The sequence below is a fragment of the Nicotiana tabacum genome, chromosome 20, assembly GCF_000715075.1.
Source record: "Nicotiana tabacum cultivar K326 chromosome 20, ASM71507v2, whole genome shotgun sequence".
NCBI lineage: Eukaryota > Viridiplantae > Streptophyta > Magnoliopsida > Solanales > Solanaceae > Nicotiana > Nicotiana tabacum.
In genome coordinates, this window is record NC_134099.1 from 147,317,884 (window position 1) to 147,339,000 (window position 21,117).

The following is a 21,117-nucleotide window of genomic DNA, read 5'->3' on the forward strand; positions in this document are numbered from 1 at the left end:
TGATGTAATTGAGTCTACCCAGCAAACTCATTACCTCTGTTTTGTTCTTTGGCGGTGGCAAATCTCGGATGGATTCGATCTTGGATGGGTCTAACTCAATCCCCCGTCGACTGACGATGAATCCTAACAGCTTTCCTGAAGGAACCCCGAATGCGCATTTGGCCGGGTTGAGCTTGATATCATACCTTCGGAGTCTTTGAAAAAATCTCCTTAGGTCTGCTACATGGTCCTCTTGACGCCAAGACTTTATGATCACATCATCTACGTACACCTCAATTTCTTTGTGCATCATGTCGTGAAACACAGTAGTCATTGCTCGCATGTACGTTGCTCCGACATTCTTCAATCCGAACGGCATTACCCGATAGCAGTAAGTTCCCTATGGCGTAATAAAAGCTGTCTTTTCCGTATCCTCCTCGTCCATTAGGATCTGATGATAACCCGCATAGCAATCCACGAAGGATCCAATCTCGCGCCCGGCGCAATTATCGATCAAGATATGGATGTTGGGCAATGGAAAATTGTCCTTGGGACTTGCTTTGTTGAGGTTGCGGTAGTCGACGCACACCCTGATTTTCCCATCCTTCTTTGGAACTGGTACCACATTGGCCAACCACTCGGGATATTGAGTGACCCGAATGACTTTCGCGTGCAACTGCTTAATCACCTCTTCTTTGATCTTTACACTCATTTCTGTTTTAAATTTCCTTAACTTTTGCTTGACCGGAGGGTATGCCGGGTCAGTGGGCAATTTGTGAACCACTAACTTGGTGCTTAATCCCGGCATATCATCATATGACCATACAAAAACATCTTTGAATTCCACGAGGGTTTTGATCAATTCTTCCCTGACATTCGGCTCAATATGGATGCTAATTTTGGTTTCTCGGACATTATCAGTGTCTCCTAGATTTACAGCCTCAGTGTCATTTAGGTTAGGTTTGGGTTTTTCTTCAAATTGGCACAGTTCTCGGTTTATCTCTTCGAAGGCTTCGTCTTCGTCATATTCAGATTCATCATCACAAACGACCTCTTGTATCATTGAGTCGGATTCAGATTGATTTATTAGACTAGGTCGAGGATCCGCTGTGCATGCCATGTCATTAGAACCAGTAAAAAGAGAACTGTTCAGAAAGAAAGAGAACAAAACAAAAATTAAAATAGGACAAAAGAAGAGAACTTTATTAAACTCGCGGGATAAAAGGGTTCACACTTTTACAAAACAAAAGTAAAATTTGGATTACACTCTGGAATAATCCGAACAAAACAAAACAAACAAAACATAAATCAAAGCCTACTACCAAGACTCCCCTCGGACAGGAAGAGGAGTAACTGTCCAATTGTTGGTTTTGGCCTCAGGCCCCACAAACTGTATCTCTGCTCTGCTGGAACCTTCTCCAGCTTCTACCATACTGACATCAGCGAATAGCCTCTCGAAACTCTGATTCAGGTCCCCATCCATACCAATCAATGGTCCTAGAATCATTGGGACCGGTGGACCTTTGGCGCTTGCTCTGACAAAAGATCTTGAGAGACGTGGCATGGGTTTGGGAAGATACCAGACTTTCTTCTTCATTTTCCGTGCTTGTTTTACATCTGCTGCGGTTGGTTTGAACCCTAATCCGAAAGTTTCCAGATTTTTAGGCAGGGAGATAGGTTGGATAATCCCCTGAAGCTCGACTCCCAGGCCCTTTCCCGGCACAAATCCATTACCCAGCATTTCTGAGACCATCATGACTGTCGCGGCAGCTACCCTAGGGTGCGGGATGATTTCTCCTTCAGCAATTTTGTTCGCCGACCCTGTATCGAAAATCTGGTAGACCCAAGGACCTTTGTCATCATCGGTCTCTATGAAGGGCGCAATGGCGCCACCCATGGTGCACGCCGTGTCTTCGCCGTGCAATACGACCTCTTATCTATCCCACTCGAACTTAATCATCTGATGTAGGGTGGAAGGGAACTGCTTTGGCTGCATGAATCCATGGTCGTCCTAACAGAAGGTTATAAGATACTGTGGCATCCAACACCTAGAACTCCATGGTGAACAAGACTGGACCGATGGTCAATTCAAGCACGACATCCCCCACAGTGGCTGTTCCGTTTCCGTCAAACCCTCGGACGCAGATGCTATTCTTGCGGATCCTTCCGTGGTCGATCTTTAACTGGCTTAGGGTGGATAATGGACAAATATTGGCGCTTGAACCGTTGTCCACCAATACCCGAGTGACTACCGAGTTTTCACATTTGACAGTTAGGTAGAGAGCTTTATTATGCTCCGTACCTTCCATCGGCAGATCATCATCTGAGAATGTTACCCTGTTCAACTCGAAAATTTTATTGGCAATGGTTTCCAGGTGGTTTACAGAAATCTCGTTGGGCACATGAGCTTCGTTCAATATCTTCATCAGGGCCCGGCGATGCTCCTCAGAATGGATTAGTAATGACAGCAGCGAGATATGGGCCGGTGTTTTCCTCAGCTGTTCGACCACGGAGTAGTCCTGCATTTTAATCTTTCTCAAGAACTCCTCAGCCTCTTCTTCGGATACAGGTTTCTTGGTCGCAGCTGGGTTGGTTCTTCTCAACTCTACCGGAGCGAAACACCATCCTGATCGAGTCAGCCCTTGCGCTTCACAACTAACCTCTTCCACTTGTTCTCCCTTGTACATCACTACTGCCTTCTCATATTTCCAAGGCACGACCTTGCTATCAATCATAGGTAGCTGGACTATAGGCTTTATGGTGACGAGTTCTCTGTATACCCCCTTCAACACAACTGCGGGTGTGGGTGGAGTCCCTGATATTACCAACTTGTTTAGCTCGGGTTTGCTTTTTCTGGCGGACGGGCTCTTTCCCAATATCACTACTGGCTTGACGCCTTCTCCCTGCGATTGTACCCTCGTTCCTCCACTGGTTGATCCTTCTTTTGGGGCGGCCTGGATCATCATAACTGTCTGTGAAGGTTTTCTCAACTCTCCTCCCTCATACACCAACTCAATCATGTGAGTCTCGTGGTGCGCTGTCAGTGGGTTCTGGTTGATGTTAGGAGCCTCCGGTGTATGGACCTCGATCTTATTGGTGTCAATAAGATCCTGTATGACATGCCTCAATTTCCAACACTTTTCGGTATCATGCCCCAACATCCCTGAGCAGTACTCACAGCTTATTGATTGGTCCAAGTTTTGGGGCGGGGGATTTGGTCCTCGAGTCTCGACCGGACTAACCAAACCCAATTGCCTCAATTTGTGGAACAAAGCGGTGTAGGTTTCTCCCAGCTCAGTGAAACGTTCTCTGTTTCCGCAGCCTGTCATTCCTAGCAGCTGGATTTCCCCAAAAGCCTGCCCCTGGAGGGTTTCTATATGCCCTCGGTGGAGGATAGGTGTTTGGTGGTGGTGCATATATGTTCTGGGGAGCCGGCGCGCGCCATTGCGGGCGAACCGGTGGCTGAGTGTATGCCTGGGCCTGGTGTACGGAGCAATGTGGTTCTTGAGGCGGATAGCAATGTTGCGGTGGGTTGTATGGGTAGTTTGTCCTGTGAGGTCTGGGTTGGTTGTAGTGTGGCTTGCCAGCCCTGGACCGACTGCCTGCCTCGACCGTGACAATTTCTTCTTTCTTTCTTCTTCCCAGCGCACCTCCCGTGCCGCTCTGAATAGCCTGGGTCGTGGCCTTGAGTGCCGAATAATTCAAGATTTTGTCAGACCTCAGGCCTTCTTCTATCATGACCCCTATCTTCACTACCTCGTTGAAGGATTTTCCAACTGTCGTCACCAAGTGACCAAAGTAGGTTGGATCCAATGTTTGCAAGAAGTAGTCCACCATCTCTCCCCCTCTCATGGGAGGATCGACTCTGGCCGCTTGCTCTCTCCAGTGGAACCCGTACTCGGGAAAACTTTCCCCGGGCTTCTTCCCGGTCCTCAACAATGTGAGACGGTCAGGGACTATCTCGAGATTGTATTGGAAATGACATGCGAAAGCCTGCGCCAGATCATCCCAAGTGTACCATCTACTGGAATCCTGCCTGGTATACCATTCTAGTGCAGATCCGCTCAGACTTTGGCCGAAATAAGCTATCAGCAGCTCATCCTTGCCGCCTGCCCCTCTCATTTTGCTACAGAATCCCGGAAAATGTGCCATGGGATCACCGTGCCCTTCATAAAAATCAAACTTAGGCATTTTGAAACCAGCCGGGAGTTGGACATCGGGGAAAGGGCATAGATCTTTGTAAGCCACGCTGACTTGGTTGCCCAATCCGTGCAGGTTTCTGAAGGACTGCTCCAGGCTTTTGAACTTCCTCAATACCTCATCTTGTTCAGGGGCTTTAACCGGCTTTTCAATCTCTGCCGGTACCTCCAAGTGCGGATTGTAGGCCTGTGGTTCGGGGGCATGGAATGTGGGCTCAGGGGGATAGTATTGCGTATCGTGAGCCTGAAACAATGGCTCACTGGTCGTTCTTTGCAGGGTGGCTGATGTAGGTCCCACAAAAGTGGGAATATTTGGTGTTGGGAGAGGTTGATGGGGTGGTGGAGCTTGGGAATCATGTGGGCTTCTTTCCTGATGATAACGGGGATTCGAGAGGCATGTTGAAGGACCGGAGTGAGGGTATTCCGGCATGTTCCCCAGTGGCTCAGGGCTCTTTTGTGCTTTGGCTAAAGCTAGCTGCATTGCATTCATCTCTAGTCCCATCCTTTCAATCTTTTCCATCGCTTCTTTTAACAATTGGCTCATCGGCCTTTCTTCCTCGTTACTATTCTCTGAAGTAGTCATGCTTATTGCTACTGGTCCTTTGGATCTGGTTTGGTAAGGGTGTGTTGCCAGAATTCTTTAACAACTAACTGTCTGGATTCAGACAACAACAAACTTTGTTAGCGTTAGAGCTTAACAGATTTGATCATAACACATAGAGGATGCAATGCTCCTAGGCAGTTAACCGTTTCTACATGCTTTGCTTCAAACAACATGCGTCATCCCGGCTTGCTCATTCGTCCCCTTTAAAAGTACTTTGGGAAACCCAGTATTTTATTTTATTTTTGTATTTTCTTTTCTTTCTTTATTAAAAGCGGTCGAATCTTATGGGGATTGCCTACGTATCACGTCCCCGCGCGAATCAGACCAGGCGTAGTTCTGCTACAAAGTAAAGACACATAAAAATTCTTCTGGAATCACTTAATTTCATTATCAAAATTTTGCTATTACAGACTTAAGCCAAGAATAGCAATAGTAAAGACTCCAAAGTTCTTAACCTTATTTGATTAAAGAAAAAGAAAACAACACATGGGAAAACAACAAAGCCAAATAAACAGGACTTTGACCAAAGATTAATTTTCCAACTTAGGGGCCCACGAGGCATCATTCGGCCCTTTCGCGGCCCTAGGTATAAGGTCTCTCTGCAAGCTTCTCAATTCATTCATGATCCGGTGGACGCAGCCCATGATGGAAACAAGGAGGGTCTTCCGTGGTATTTGCTCACATGCTAGGCATTTCATGTAGATGTAATGCCCAATTTCGTCGATCCTTCCTCGAATGTTGTTCCTTTCAATGAACAATTGCCCGATTTGTTGGTTCTTTAGTCCCAGTGCCTGAGCATTGTCAGCAAGTTGATCCTGGAACAACTCCATTTGTCTCTCCATGCAGGCCATTGCATCGTAACAACGTCTTCTGTCAGCCTGAGCGTCTCGTGCTTGTTTGATGATCCGATCATGTAGAGTGGAGTTCGTTTCCCTTAATATCCCGATGCTCATTTCATAATCCCTTATGACCTGTTGCAGACGCTGCCTCCGGGCCATTGTACCTTATGCCCATTTGACCTTCATCCTTGCTATGCAAGTTTCTGATTGTTCTAATTCTTCTTGGCTTTGGATGACCTGATTTCTCAAACTCGCTATCAATCTTTCGTCGGAGCGACGCTTCTGCCGGTCAATGTTACTCTTACTAGCTTGGCGAAGGCGGGCCTTCAGGGTCTGGTTCTCTTGGGCTAGCTTGTTTCTTTCAGCCTGCTCCGAGGTGATTTGCACGTTGTTTTCAAATACAAGCCTTTCAACTTGTCGCTTTAGCTTCCCGATTTCAGCTCGGTAACCTTCCTCTTTTGCGAGTCAGCCCCATTGTTCTTGTGATGACTCAACAAAATCTTGGAGGTGAGGCCGTTTGGTTGGCCGCTGCTCTGCAATGTTCTTCTTATTATGCCAAGCAAGATAGGCCGGCGGAACTTCACCTCTAGATACATCATCTACCCGAGTATTTACCGTCAGGTACTGGCATTCTCCCCATATGCAACGAACTATCTTTTCAGGAAATTGGCCGTCACTGCTGACCTCGACTGCATAAGTGCTGAGATCTTCGTCCGGGTGCACCACTTGACACCTTCCCAATTGCCTCATCACCCTGTAAGGGGCATAAGGCTGAATACCTCTGAGTCCCATTAAAAGGAAGTGAGGACCAGTGGCCGGCATGTATACAATTTCTTCCACAGGAAGCCAACCTAAAGTCCAATTTATTTGTTCTGCAGTGATGGCACGGAGATAGGATATCCATTCTTCAAACCCTTCTGGTAATCGGCAACCTGAAACCCTCAGGTGATAACCTTCGATGCAGTCTCCGTTTGTAGAAATGTAGCGCATATACTGAGGATGGCGACACAAGTGTTCGATCATCCACATCTGTAATAACAAGTTGCACCCTTCGAAGAAATCTGCGCCGACCTTACAAGCTGTGAGGGCTCGGTATATTTCCGACACTATCATAGGAGCAAAGATGCTTTTATCGTTGGTAATCAAGACTTTGACGATTCCTGCCACCTTAAGATCGATATTTCTATCTTTTCGGGAAAACACCACAATGCCCAAGAATGCCACCATGAAAGCGAACCGCCTATGCTCATTCCACTTTGCCAGATTTCCTCTACTGCAGACACCACTTTTCGGATCATTGAATCCTCCTATGTGCCCGTACCTCTGGTATATGAATTTCAGGGTAGAAAAACCTCTATCCAGTTCAGCGTATGGGACTCCCTTGATTATCTTCAACAGATCCATGAATTTGTGTGAATTCACAGCTCTTGGAGCGATCAGGTATTTGTGTCTCAAGCCTTCAGTGACGTCCATGTAACCTGCCACTTCTTCTAAGGTTGGGGTGAGTTCAAAATCCGAAAAGCAGAATACGTTGTGGGCCGGGTCCCAAAATGTAACCAAAGCCTTTATGATGTCGCATCGGGGCCTGACATTCAACAGATTAGCCAGACCTCCCAGGTGCAGTTTGATCTTGTCTTGCTCTGACTTTTCCAAATCCTCCTACCATAATCGCACCTCCAGAGGGATTTTGCTCCTAACTGTTAGTGGCAAACTTGGACTTATGCTCATTCTGCATGTTTATTGGGGGTGATTAAGCAAAGATCCAGACTTATTTGACTCAAATACCAAATTGACACACCTCTTTCCTAGAAAAACGAAATTTGGTTGTTTCTGAAAAGCATGATGTCACCTTGACTATTTCAAAACTTTTGTTCTTTTGGACTGTACCCATTTTTGAAAAAGTAAGTTGGGCCCGATGGGGGTTGCCTACATATCTCACACCCTGCGAGAATCAAACTGACGTAGTTCGGGCGGAAAATATAAACCAAATTTTGGAAACCATATTTCTCATGACAAACTATTTTTCCTTATCTGTTCAAAATGAAACAAAATCCATTTTTTTTCTTTTCTATTTTCTTTGGCTTTTTAATAAAACAAATTGATAAGACACATTTTGTTTATTTTCTCAAAATTTCGGCAGAGTTTCAACCGCTTTTGGGTATTGGTTTTTTCGAAAATAATTAATTCCCTAACCGTTACTTCCTCTTTTTTTTTTCTTCTTCTTTTTCACAACATTCCCGATATTCAAAAGTCGGTCAGCATGCAAGTTTGAAACAAGTAAATGCATAAAGCAAACAGGATGTAGCAGGATGGTCTTTCATTTTAGTTTGCTAGTCCTAGACGGACCCAACCCCTGTGTTGAGTCCCCTAAGTCAAATTCACATGATGCAAATAAGCGTTCCTACTAGGGATCCAGCATGAGGCTTTGTTATGCTAAGTTTAAAACTTGGGTATTTGTTCTAGACCTGGCTTACCCGAGCGGACAACTCGAGCCGAGGATGGGAGCTGTGTACCGGTAACCAAAAGGCCATCCGGTTTTGCAACTCCTCCGAATCCTCGTTCTATTTTGGTGTATGATGCTAACAGAAAGAAGCCACGACCAGCGTGCACTCCTCAAGAGAGAGAAGAGAGGGGTTTCGGCACAGTTTATATATATAGTTCAAATAATATCAAAACGGTAAAAAACATCATTTTGCACATTTAGGTTAAAACATATAATAAAATCGGATAATAAAATAAAGCCAAATAATAACAATTATTCTAAGCTCGAATTCTAACCCTGAACCAGTGGTTCTGGGTTTTTTGAATTCCCCAGCAGAGTCGCCAGAGCTGTCACACCTCCTTTTTCCGCACCCGAAAGGGGGCGCAAGGGAGTTTTTTCCAATTAAAGGACAATCAAAACGGGATTGGTTTATTTATTTCAGAGTCGCCACTTGGGAGGTTTTAGGGTGTCCCAAGTCACCAATTTTAATCCCGAATCGAGGAAAAGAATGACTCCATATTACAGTTTGCGTACCAGAAATCCGGATAAGGAATTCTGTTAACCCGGGAGAAGGTGTTAGGCATTCCCGAGTTCCGTGGTTCTAGCACGGTCGCTCAACTGTTATGTTCGGCTTGATTATCTGATTTTATACAAATATGAACTTATGTGCAAATTTTAACTTTTTACCGCTTTCATAATTATTATCATTATTTTTACAAGGAATTGCAACGTCGTGAAAATATATCTCGAACCACGTTACATCAATGTACACGTGGTTGTTGACATATCTCAACTCGGTTGAGATTTGGATTTGGGTCACATAAATGTGCACCCGAGTTAAGGAAAATAAATTATTAAAGGCGCGCTTAAAGCAACTAGCGTATTGTTATTTTGGGGAAGGCCATGAAATTCGCTAAACGGCCTATCCCGAATTCTAAGTATTTTTAATATATATACATTTAGAGGGCCCCACACTTTGTACATTTTTATTTGTCGAGGCTCGTCTCATTCCTTATAAAAAGAATTTGCAACGTCATGGAAATGCATCTCAGACCACGCCACAATCAATGTACCCGTGGTTAGAGACACATTTCGATTCCGTTGAGATTTGGATTTGGGTCACATAAATGTGCACCCGAGTTTAAGGAGATAACATTATTAAATACGTGCTTAAAGAGACTATCGCTTTATTATTCTAGGAGGGCCGTGAGATTTGCTAAACGACCCGTCCTGGAAACTGAATGCTTCGATATATACATTTAACGAGGGCCCCGCAGCTTGTGCATTTTTTATTTGTCGAGGCTCATCTCGTCTTTATTTTAAAAGGATATCCTATAGCAACTACGTTTCTTGTCGCGTTTGTCTCTACTGATTGAAAGCAGAGATAGTCCTAGTTAATTATATGCTTGCAGGTCATTTATAGCAGGATTCAGAATGCTTTAAAAAATCAGAAACAAGGTTGCGCCCCACGGACAAGCGATCGAATCTCATGGGCCCAAACCCAGTTTTGTGCGGGATTGGCCATGCTTGGGCCACTGATTTTCCGACGAGGCCTGCTTGGTCCGTTTTAACTTGGGCTCGACCTTCATGAGGTTGAGACCATAAACTTGTGTTCTTTGTTCTAAAGGTGTGGTTTATCACTTATAATAAGGCAGTTTATCAAAAGGAAATGAACCTAACTAGTAATGGATAGTTTTCATGCTTGGCATGTATTAAAGAATATGCTACACAATTAGACTAAGTCTAAGATACAACCTATTGCATTGGGAATACTTTTATCTAACAGCATACATATACAAACTAACATTCAATCACCATACATTGATATCTACTAGGCGTGCAAGCTACCTTCAGTATCCAAACAAAACTACAAACTATTGTACATTACATAAGGTTTAATATAACAGTCTATGTATGAAATAAACATCTTCAGCTCTTCTTTTTTATATTCATGCTCAGCTTTCAAGTTACATTGACACTATTAATCGTGTACCTGGTATAGCAAGGTAAAAGAAGAAGGAGAATGGTCAGTTGAGTCATATGCAGCGAATACAGCAGTAGCAGATAAACAGCAACAACACAGCAACAAACAACCAGCCACAATGATGAAGTTCACAAGTGGCCGAGCAACAAACAAGCAGTCCCAGAAACAGAATGGTGACCCAGCAGAAAAAACCAGAGTATTCAATGTAACAACACTAACAGTTCAACAATCACAAATAGCTCGGCAAATAACCAACAACAATTAGCAAACACAGCTTGGCCAACTGGAACTCCTAAGCAGTTTTCAGACAGTGTTTGGTTACAATATTCTAAAAAATTCTTTATGTTTCTTTCTGTTTTCTGAAGACTAAAAGTCCAGCCCCTTTTATGTTCTGAAACAGTCCCATTTATAGGCAGAAATGGCAAGCACTAAGCTGCCTTGAACCCCTTTTTCTCCTTTCTGCCCATAACTTCTTTTAAAACTAAAAGTATTCCCCCATGCCCATCCATTCGACAGGCCTTTAGCCTGTATTTTCTGCCCAAAAGCATGGGCAGCCCTTTTTTATTCAATCAGCCCCATGCTAACAAGTTTGGCTCCCCACTATTACATTATTTTAATCCTAATCCAGTACCCTATTTGTCAGCTCATTTAAACTAATTATTTCTGCTCTTTTTTACACCCAAATTACCCTTGTTAAAACCCTGGTTATTACTATATTAACCCTTTGCAACAGTAGGGCATTTTTGAACTCATGAAAGTTCAAATTCAGAGCTGCCCTGGACTGAATCTTTTCAGTTGTTTTGCAATGCAAACAAACTAATTTCAAACAATGTCGGGCATTCAGTCAATGACAGGGTTCGATCAGCCATGTGAAGTTGTTAATCCATTTGATCATTCAGTCATAGAAAATTAATCGACGACGTTTATCAGGTCGACTATACTAATTATAACCAGGTATAACAAGTCGATTAAATAAACAACACGTACGGGGTCCTGAATAACTTCAGACAACTTTGCACAATATTGGGAGGCCATATGAATTATTTATGCGACGACTAATCTCATCGAGCATATATATCACAGGACGTATTCACATATACACAGAAGAACAAGTGACCAAATAAAAGGTCTTTACAAAGACGGAAGAAAATTGAAAAAATATCAGAAACACCAAACAACTACAACAAAACATGCTTAACAAATTCGGACAATACTTAAACAAAACTGAAAAGAAAAAGAAAACTTACTGAAAATGTTCAACCAAAGCTGACCCATGTCTGAATTAGATTTGACCATTTGAGGTCGAACAAACTTTAATCGGGGTGTTCTCAACCGAGAACACCTTGATTAAGGTCTATTAGACCTCAAACCCCTATTAAAACTGGCCGGATTCCCCAGGTTCTTGTGTTCTAGGGTTTGGATCCTCAGATTTGAGATTTTAGGATTTGTGAGTAGATTCGGACCAAACCAAGCTTGGTTTGGTCACGAGGGAGGTCAGGGGGTTGTCCAGTGTGAGTTTGGGTTGGTTTGGTGTAGATCGGGGTTTGGTCTCGAATCTTCAAATCAAGATTCGAGATGATGGAGGGTGATTCGAGGCTAGGGGGTAGTAGATTTGGGTTTGGGGTGGTGAGATGCATCAGGGGTGTTAAGGGGGTGGTCACCGGCGTCCTTGCCGCCGGCTTTACGGGGAAGGTAAAGGGGGGCGGCTAGGGTTTGGGATGTTAGGGTTGGGCTCTTGGGGACGATGGAACCGGGGGGTGTTTGGATAGGGGGGCGTGGGGTGTGATGGAGGGTTTATATACGGAAGGGGGAGATAGATCAGGGCCGTTAGATCAAGTGATCTCAACGGCTTGGATCTACTGGTGATGGACGAGACGGGGCCGTTTGGTATAGAAAAGGGGTCGTTTGGTTTAAGTGAGGGGTTGGGTTGAACCGGTTACTGGGTCGGGTTTGGAAACGGGTTGCTGAAAGGGGGTCCTGGGCCGTTGGATTGGCCTGGACGGACGGCTCAGATCAAACGCCTTTGTACGACGTCGTTTGGGGGATTTGCCTGAGCAGGCCTGGTTTGGACTGGGTCAGATGCAATTAATTTTGGGCCTCAAAATTCAGAATAAATAGGCCCACTCCGATTTCTAAACAATTTGCATTAATTCTTTTGTTTTCTAATTTTAAACACAATTAAAAATAAAACGAAATTTAAAACACCCATTAATTAACACTTGACACATTTATCACACACATATTAAAATATTTAAATAGGTTAAATCACATCCTAGAATAAAAGATGCATATTTTGTGAATTTTCTTTTAATGACCGAATTATGGTTTAATTACCAAGACATACATATTTTGTATTTTGTTTGTTGAGACTCAATAAAAAAAATGGACAGAAACACAAATGACTACCAGCACATGTCACGTGAAAATTGTACCGCGGTGCCATTTATTATTTTTGATTTCTTTTGGAGTGATTGTTCGTGGAGAAAAATTCACGTGCTTACAGTCTCGTGACAGGGTGATCCCAACGGTGCTGCTGCTCATACAAATTACAGGTACATTTTGCTCCCTAATGTATGAAAAGTTGCCCTCACAATATGTGGTAAAAAGAACATAGTTTATCAAGGAAAATACATATTCAATGAATAAGAGTTTGGCTTGACGTAATATTTCTGTTGTGATCAGTACCAAGTCCATGAGGGCTGAAGAAGGGCTACGAGTAATAAAGAAAGCCATTGAGAAGCTTGGAAAAAGGCACAAGGAACACATTGTTGCTTGTGGCGAAGGCAACGAGCGTCGTCTTACTGGAGAGCATGAAACAGCTGACATCAACACCTTCAAATCTGTAAGTAACACTTTTAGCTCTATTTCCCTTTTGGTTTCTCAGGACGATTTTTATTTTGGACTTATCAAAGTAAAGCATTGTGTTTACTTTTCCATAGGGAGTAGCGGACCGTGGAGCGTCGATTAGGATTGGAAGGGAAAAAGAGAAGGCAGTGTTCAACAATAAAATTGAGATTTCGGTCAAAACTTTGATTTTAGAAGAACTCGGGTTACTGATAATCAAAAGTATATATGAAAGAGAGTAATTTTACTAGCAATGATATAATCAGAAGAAAGAAAGTAAACCAGTATATTCAGATTGTTTCTTCGTCTCCCTTACAATTGACCCACTCTCCCCTTTTATAGCTATTTTGGGGATATGCATTTTGCCTTTGTCATAATAAGGCCATTATAGACAATTAAAGACATTAAATGCTACGTTACATAATCATTGCATTTAATACAGATTCTCTAAGGTTTTTAGTATTTAAGGCTCAATAAATACTGTATCTATACTCTCATGTAATGTCTGATTCATTCCCCTTAATTCTTGGACTTAAATAAGCACGAGCGCTGAGTCTTTTACATAACTGCTCGTGCCTCTTCCTTTGCCTCTGCTCGCATCTGTTGCAACTCGTGCCTCTTCCTTTGCCTCTGCTCGCATCTGTTGCAACTCGTGCCTCTTTGCCAGTTGTATCTTTTTGACCAGTCTATGTGTCATGACACGTCATCTTTACACCACTTTAATATGTAAACTCAATTTTTCCCAATACAGATAGTCCCCCCACTTGTCATTTATTCATCGATTGAATATTTGGGAAGTGAATTTCATTAAAAATGAGGATTTTTGTCACCAATATTGCTATGACAGAATCGATACTTTAATTGTCCCTTCCATTTAATACTCTTTACACGTGTCATTTTTTCATTAGTTCTGCAGTTTTGCAGCTCTTTTTAAGGCTTTTTCATGGTTTCACTATTCACGCAGCGTCAATTATCATTATTATGGTCCTTCCATCATTGTACCTTTTCCTTTGGCAGTTGCTTATCAGTATAAATATAACTTCCTTCTTTGTCTTTACCACATAAAGTTTTTTGAACATCCCATTTTCTTAAATCTCTTTTTGCTTCTTCATCGTATCATCATGTCTTCATCAAACTCTAACCCTAGAAGGATTCCCATAGTTGATAACTTCCCTGATGTCCCCAGTAGGAGCAGAAGAGGAGGTAGGCTTCGTAATTTGGGATCTTCATCCTTGCGGGGTTCTTCTCTTCCTTCGCCTAGTTCTGGCCCCTCTTCTAGAACTAGGGGTTCTCTTTCACAAAGATCTTCTTCTAGGGGTAAAGAACTTTCTGAATCTCTTCGTGAACCTTTAGTAGAAGAAATAGTTCCTGCGGAATTATCTTTTTTCAATGACAGAGAATCTCTTAGAAATCAAGTATCTTCTTTAGACCGTGCTGACATCTATCCTACTCAAATTACTGAAGGTTTGATTTCTTTAGTTTGTAAAGACTGCCATTGGGATTATGACTTTCCTATCATTATTCCCAATCCGAATCAAAGAATTACCTCCTACTTAACCGGATTTTCATTTGTCTATACGTACCCTTTCACTTTAGGATTCAAACCTGCTATCGATCCTGTTATTCTCGAGTTCTGCCATTTCTTTGATATTTGCTTGGGTCAAATTGGCCCAATAATATGGAGGGTTGTCGCCTGTTTGAGGTATTTGACCAACACAGCCAGTGTGCCTTTTACTTTCCCGCACCTAATTCACCTTTACTCCCTTAGACTCTTTCGCAATGGTATTTTTACACTAGTAGCCAGGAGCAGAGTTCTAGTTATCCCTGAAGATGACAAAGACCGTGGATGGTATTCCAGGTTTGTTGCTGCGCCCACTGTTGGTTTAGTGGGTGATGAGAACGTTCCCTTCCCTGAGAAGTGGAATTTTGCACGTGAGTCTTCTAACTTTCTCGTACCTTTTTCTTCAATTTTGTTGATTTATCTAATTTTGCCTTTCTTTTTCAGCAACCATAGGAGTTGTAGAAGATGTTCCCAATTTTCGTGATTGGATAGACAAGCTATTGAAGATTGCGCCAATGGATGGTAGATCTTGGAAAACCATTTCTCAATGATTTGGTTGGAAAGTAAAAACTCATGGTAAGAGCTTTTAACTTACATATATTTTTTTTATTTCTCTGAACTAATTTCAATCCTTTTTTCTATCAAGATTTTCTATTCGAGGAGTTACTGCCGAGGCGGTCACGACTTCTCGTATCTCTTTGGAAAGGGCCCAAGAAATAATCTTGGATTCTTTATCGAAAAGAAAAGTCGTTAATAACCAAGGCTCTGAAGAAGAGGAAGACGGGGGCTCTTTGATAACAAGGCCACGGGCTCGAAGACGCATCATTTCTGATGATGAAGAAGAAGCATCCCCCCGCCGTTCTATTCCCCTTACCGAGTCTATTGAAGCCCCGGTAGTGATTCTTGACGATGATGTTGCTCCCGCTACTACTCATGACTCTGTTGAGCAGCTTTTTATCAGCAGGTTTGGTGGTGAAGGCTTAGGCCCAGTTTTGGATGAAGCACCTCTGGCTTCTTTTTCTACACCTGTATCTATGACTCCTTCTTTGCCGATCTTCGGCTGTTTCCATTCCTTCCCAGACTGTCTTTACTACTTCCACTGTCCCTGCTTCCACTGTTCCTCCTTCAACAATTCCTCCCCCAATCATTCACCGTGCTGAAGTTGGCTCCTCAAGTAGGAGTGGTGCTATGAGGCAAGTGATCATTGAAGTCCCTGCTTAGGGCAATCTCTTAAGGAAATTGGGTCAAGCAGATGTATGGCTAAAGACCTTAATCGGACCAATTGAAAGAGCCAAGCTAGAGAGCCATAGCTCCTTGACTTTGATGAATGATATTGTGCATGTTTCTTTAAAGGTATTCCCCTTCTCTTTTTTCCTTTGTTGTACTTTAAAATTTTCCTATATTTGAGATACTTATGTCCCTTCCTTTTCTTTTTTTTTATAGGCCAATCTTATCGGCATGGAGATGATGAAAAGGGATGCCCTCTCAGAGCAATTAGTGCATAATTCTCAATTAGAGGCGTGCAATTGGAAAGAACAGTATGAAAGCCTTCAAATTGATGTGGAGTACTTAGAAGAAAGTAAGAGTACCTTGGAGCAGCAGGTATGGGCCTTGACTTCAAAGTTGGCAGTTGAAAAGGCTTCCTCAAGTCAAGCGGATAAAGAAAAGGCTCGTCTTGAAAACTCTTTCTCCGAGCAACTGTCCAAGGCAAGTGAAGAGATTAGAGAGTTGAAGGCTCTCTTAGGTGAGAAAGAGGCTTATGCTGGAGAGCTCGTGCAGAATTTGACTCAAGCACAAGAAGACCTCTGAGCTTCTTCTGATAAGGTTTGTGCCTTGGAAAGTTCCCATGCCTCTCTTCAATCTTCTTACACTTCTGTCTTGGCTGAAAATGAGAAATTAAAGAATGAAATTGCTGACTAGGAAAGGGATTATGAAATCCTTGAGGATAAATCTGCCATTGAAGTGAGTTGGGCATTTTTGAATTCTCGCCGTGATACCCTAGTTGAAGCTAGCCAAGAGAGTTTTAACTTGGAATCTGAGTTAGCTAAAAGCAATGAAACTATTGAGAAGGCTCAGCAAACTCAAGATTTTCCTTCTCCCGTGGTCGAAGCTTCTGTGAATGTTGAAGTTGGTACGGGTATCCCAACTCCTTCAAGCCCAGTTGAGCCCGCTGCTGTTGATGCACCTACTTCAGTTCCTACATCTTCTTAGTGATAAGTCTAAGTCATTTGAATTTCTTTGTGTTTTTTTGGAAATATTGTGGTAAAACCCTTGGTCTCATTTAAGGGTTTGTTTTGGAAATTCAAGTCCCCGGACCTTTAATATTAAGAAGTTTTCTCGTTATTGTCTTGAACTTCCATTTAGTTTATTCTTGCCTTTATTTCTAAGGACTTATAGAATAATTTGCATTTTTATTCTTTAAAAATGCTTCTATTAACTTCATGAATATTTACATTAATCATGAATTTATAAAAGAGGGCCCTTTTATATTCGACACTTAATGAAGAAGACGTCTCAACTTCATAATGGTGTTAACATACGATAAAAGAAATAGGAATACACATGTTTCTTTGAAATAACTTTGACAAGTTTTTATTTGAACTTTGTCTAGTTTTGAATAACACTTTACACGTATTTAAATTACATCTATAACTTTCTCGTAACTATTTTTCTTGTAACAGATTTAAAAAAGAAAAATAAATACGAGGTTTTTATCTATAACCCATTTCAGTATATAGCCTTTACCCTAACTATGGTAAGGTTTTTCTTTGGCCTTAGCTCGTGACTTTGCTCTGTACTTCCTTCAATGAGTGAACTTTTGAGGGCTTGATCTTCTTTGCCTTCCTTATACACATGCCCGTGTATATTATGTAGTCCCCCAAGTGTTTGAGCGTTGAAGTATGAAGCCTCGAGCACTTGATTGTTCCTCCTATTTGGTCCTTTCCCAGTAAAGGAAAAACATACGGGACTCGGAGGTACGATTATAGATGAAGACTGCTTAACCCGTTTGAATTTCTATCAGAATAATTGTAATCCTAGGCCAGGAAGTTTAATTTATTCCACGTGCCTTGCAGGTCGTGACTCATCATTTAGTACGGGTTAGCGTTTTGCCTATCATATAAAATCATTAGTAAAATTTTAACAATTCAAAAATTAAATTTTAAAATATGGATACCTGATCGTGGGTATTCTTCAGAAATAATATCTCTTTAGATGAACAACATTCCAATGTGACAGAAGTATCTTGCCATCCATTGTTTCCAGCTCGTATGCTCCTTTACCTGCAATATCATGAATTTTATAGGCTACTTCCCATGTTGGACTTAATTTCCTCGAGTTAGCTGCCTTCGTAGATTGAAAAACCTTTTTGAGCACGAAGTCCCCAATTTTGAAGAATCTGAGGCGTGCTTTTCGGTTGTAGTATCGTTCTATGACCTGCTTCTGTGTTGCCATTCTTATTAGTGCAACTTCTCTTCTTCCTTCAAGTAAATTAAGATTTACACTAATTTCCTCGTCATTAGATTCTTCGGTCGCCTATGTGAATCGTGTACTCGGTTCTCCTATCTCAACTGGAATTAAAGCTTCAGCTCCATAAACCAATAAAAATGGTGTTTCTCCTATACTTGTTTTTGCTGTTGTGTGATATGCCCATAAAACACCAGGTAACACTTCTGGCCAATTACCTTTGGATTCCTCTAAGCGTTTCTCTAAATTGTTGATAATGACTTTGTTTGTTGACTCAGCTTGCCCATTACCCACCGGATGATAAGGTATGGATGTAATCATTTTGATTTGCCAACTTTGAAAGAACTCTGTGATTTGAGCTCCTATAAACTGAGGGCCATTATCACACACGATTTCCTTTGGCACACCGAATCGGCATATGATATTCCGCCAAATGAAATCTCTAACTTTCTTTTCTCGCACCTGTTTGAATGCTCCTGGCTCCACCTATTTAGTAAAATAATTAGTGAGCACGAGCAAAAATTTTACCTGACCTTTTGCTTGTGGTAGTGGACCCACGATATCCATCCCCCCACTTCATAAATGGCCACGGTGCAATGACCGGATGTAGTAACTCTGCAGGCCTATGCATATTATTACCGTACCTTTGGCATTTATCACATTTAGCCACAAAATTTTCCGCTTCTTCTTCCATTTTGGGCCAATAATAACCTGCCCTAATCAAGGTTCTTACCAATGACCTTCCTCCTACGTGATTCCCACAATGCCCCTCGTGTATTTCTCTCATTACATATTTCGTCTGAGAAGGTCCGAGGCATCTTGCTAAGGGACCACCGAACATTTTTCGGTAAAAATTGCCTTGCTTTAAGCAATACCAAGCAGCCTTTTTTCGAAGCGCATGAGCTTTTTTCTTATCTTCAGGGACGGTACCATACTACAAAAAAGCAACAATCTCGTTCCTCCAATCCCAAGTTAAGTTATTAAAATTTACCTCATTCTTATCGAGGTCGAGAACTGAATGAAACAAATGAACAATTGAAGCATTTTCATTGCTTGCCACGTCTGTCGCAGATGCAAGATTAGCCAAAGTGTCAGCTTTAATATTTTCATCCCTTGGTATTAGTGTTACTTTCCAGGTTTGAAATTGCTTTATCAAATCCCATACCTTCGCTAAGTATTGTTTCATCCTTGCTTCCCTGGCCGTATAAGTCCCCAGCATTTGATTAACTACGAGCTATGAATCACTTTTGATTATAATCTGATTAATGCCAAGTTCTCGTGCCAGTTCTAAACCTGCAATCACATCTTCATACTCTGCCTCATTGTTAGTTATAGAATGACATTTAATGGCCTGTCGAATGGTTTCGCCCATAGGTGGTACCAAAATAATCCCTAAACCAGCACCCTTTACGTTAGATGAACCATCAGCAAACAAGGTCCAAGTTCCTGGTTTAGCTCTGTTGAACACCTGCAACTCTTTTTCTGCTTCTAATTGCATCCCTTGGCTAAAATCAGTGACGAAATCAGCCAACACTTGAGATTTTATAGCAGTTCTAGGTTGGTAGGTGATATCATATTCACTTAATTCTATAGTCCACTTAGCTAACCAGCATGACAATTCATGCTTATGTAATATATTGTGTAATGGATAAGCAGTTACTACAACAATAGGATGACATTGAAAATAAGGCCTTAATTTTCTAGATGCCATGATTAATGCAAGTGCAAGATTTTCCAACTGAGGGTACCGTATCTCCACATCTAACAAAGATTTGCTAACATAATAGATTGGAGATTGTTTACCTTGGTCCTCACGGACTAAAACAACACTTACCGCTACTTCTGAAACAGCAAGGTAGATGAGCAATCTTTCCACAGCTTTTGGTTTTGCGTGCAATGGTGGATTTGATAAATATGTCTTCAAATTTTTGAGTGACTGTTGACATTCCTCATTCCATTCAAAGTGATCTTGCTTTTTAAGAGCTGAAAAAAATTTAAAGTACTTTTTTGATGATTTAGAAATGAATCTTCTCAAGGCTGCAATTCTTCCTGTCAACCTCTGCACTTCTTTTTTGCTTGAAAGCATATTAGGAATTTCTTTAATGGCCTTAATCTGTACGGGATTCACTTCAATACCACGGTTAGAAACAAGAAAACCCAAAAACTTACCTGACGCGACACCAAATGCACATTTCTTCGGATTTAATTTCATATTAAATTTGCGTAAAATCTGAAATGTATCAGACAAATGTGATATATGATCTTTCAAATGCTGAGTTTTAACAAGCATATCATCTATATAAACCTCCATGGATTTTCCCAAATGTTCTTGAAATATTTTAGTAACCAGCCTTTGATATGTTGCACCAGCATTTTTGAGACCAAAAGGCATTACTTTATAACAGTAAGTCCCCCTGTCTGTTATGAATGAAGTTTTTTCTTCATCTACCGGATCCATTTTGATCTGATTGTACCCTGAATATGCATCTCGCGGATGGATCCAATCTTCAGCAATTTTTGAACCATATGTGGTAGTGGGAAAAAATCTTTAGGACAAGCTTTATTAAGGTCTGTGTAATCCACACAAACTCGACACTTACCATTCTTCTTTGGAACTACGACAGTATTGGCTAACCAATTAGGATACTTTACCTCACGGATGGATCCAATCTTTAGCAATTTTTGAACCTCTTCTTGAATCACCTGATTCTTGAAAGTTCTTTGCTTTCTTTTCTTTTGTTTGACAGGAGAGTGTCACACCTCCTTTTTCCGTCCCCGCGTGGGGTGGAGGGGAGTTTTTCCAATTAAAGAACAATCGAAACGGAATTTGTTTATTTATTTCAGAGTCGCCACTTGGGAGATTTAGGGTGTCCCAAGTCACCAATTTTAATCCCGAATCGAGGAAAAGAATGACTCCATATTACAGTCTGCGCACCAGAAATCCGGATAAGGAATTCTATTAACCCGGGAGAAGGTGTTAGTCATTCCCGAGTTCCGTGGTTCTAGCACGGTCGCTCAACTGTTATATTCGGCTTGATTATCTGATTTTATACAAATATGAACTTATGTGCAAAATTTTATCTTTTTACCGCTTTCTTACTCATTGTTATTATTTTACGAGAATTACAACGTCGTGGAAACATATCTCGAACCACGTTAC

General features: G+C 41.7%; 1 pseudogene; it reads left to right on the top strand.

Annotated features, from left to right (window-relative positions):
* LOC107804167 (glutamine synthetase cytosolic isozyme-like) overlaps window positions 1–21,117 on the top strand; it is a 71,571-nt pseudogene that overhangs the window by 27,210 nt on the left and 23,244 nt on the right.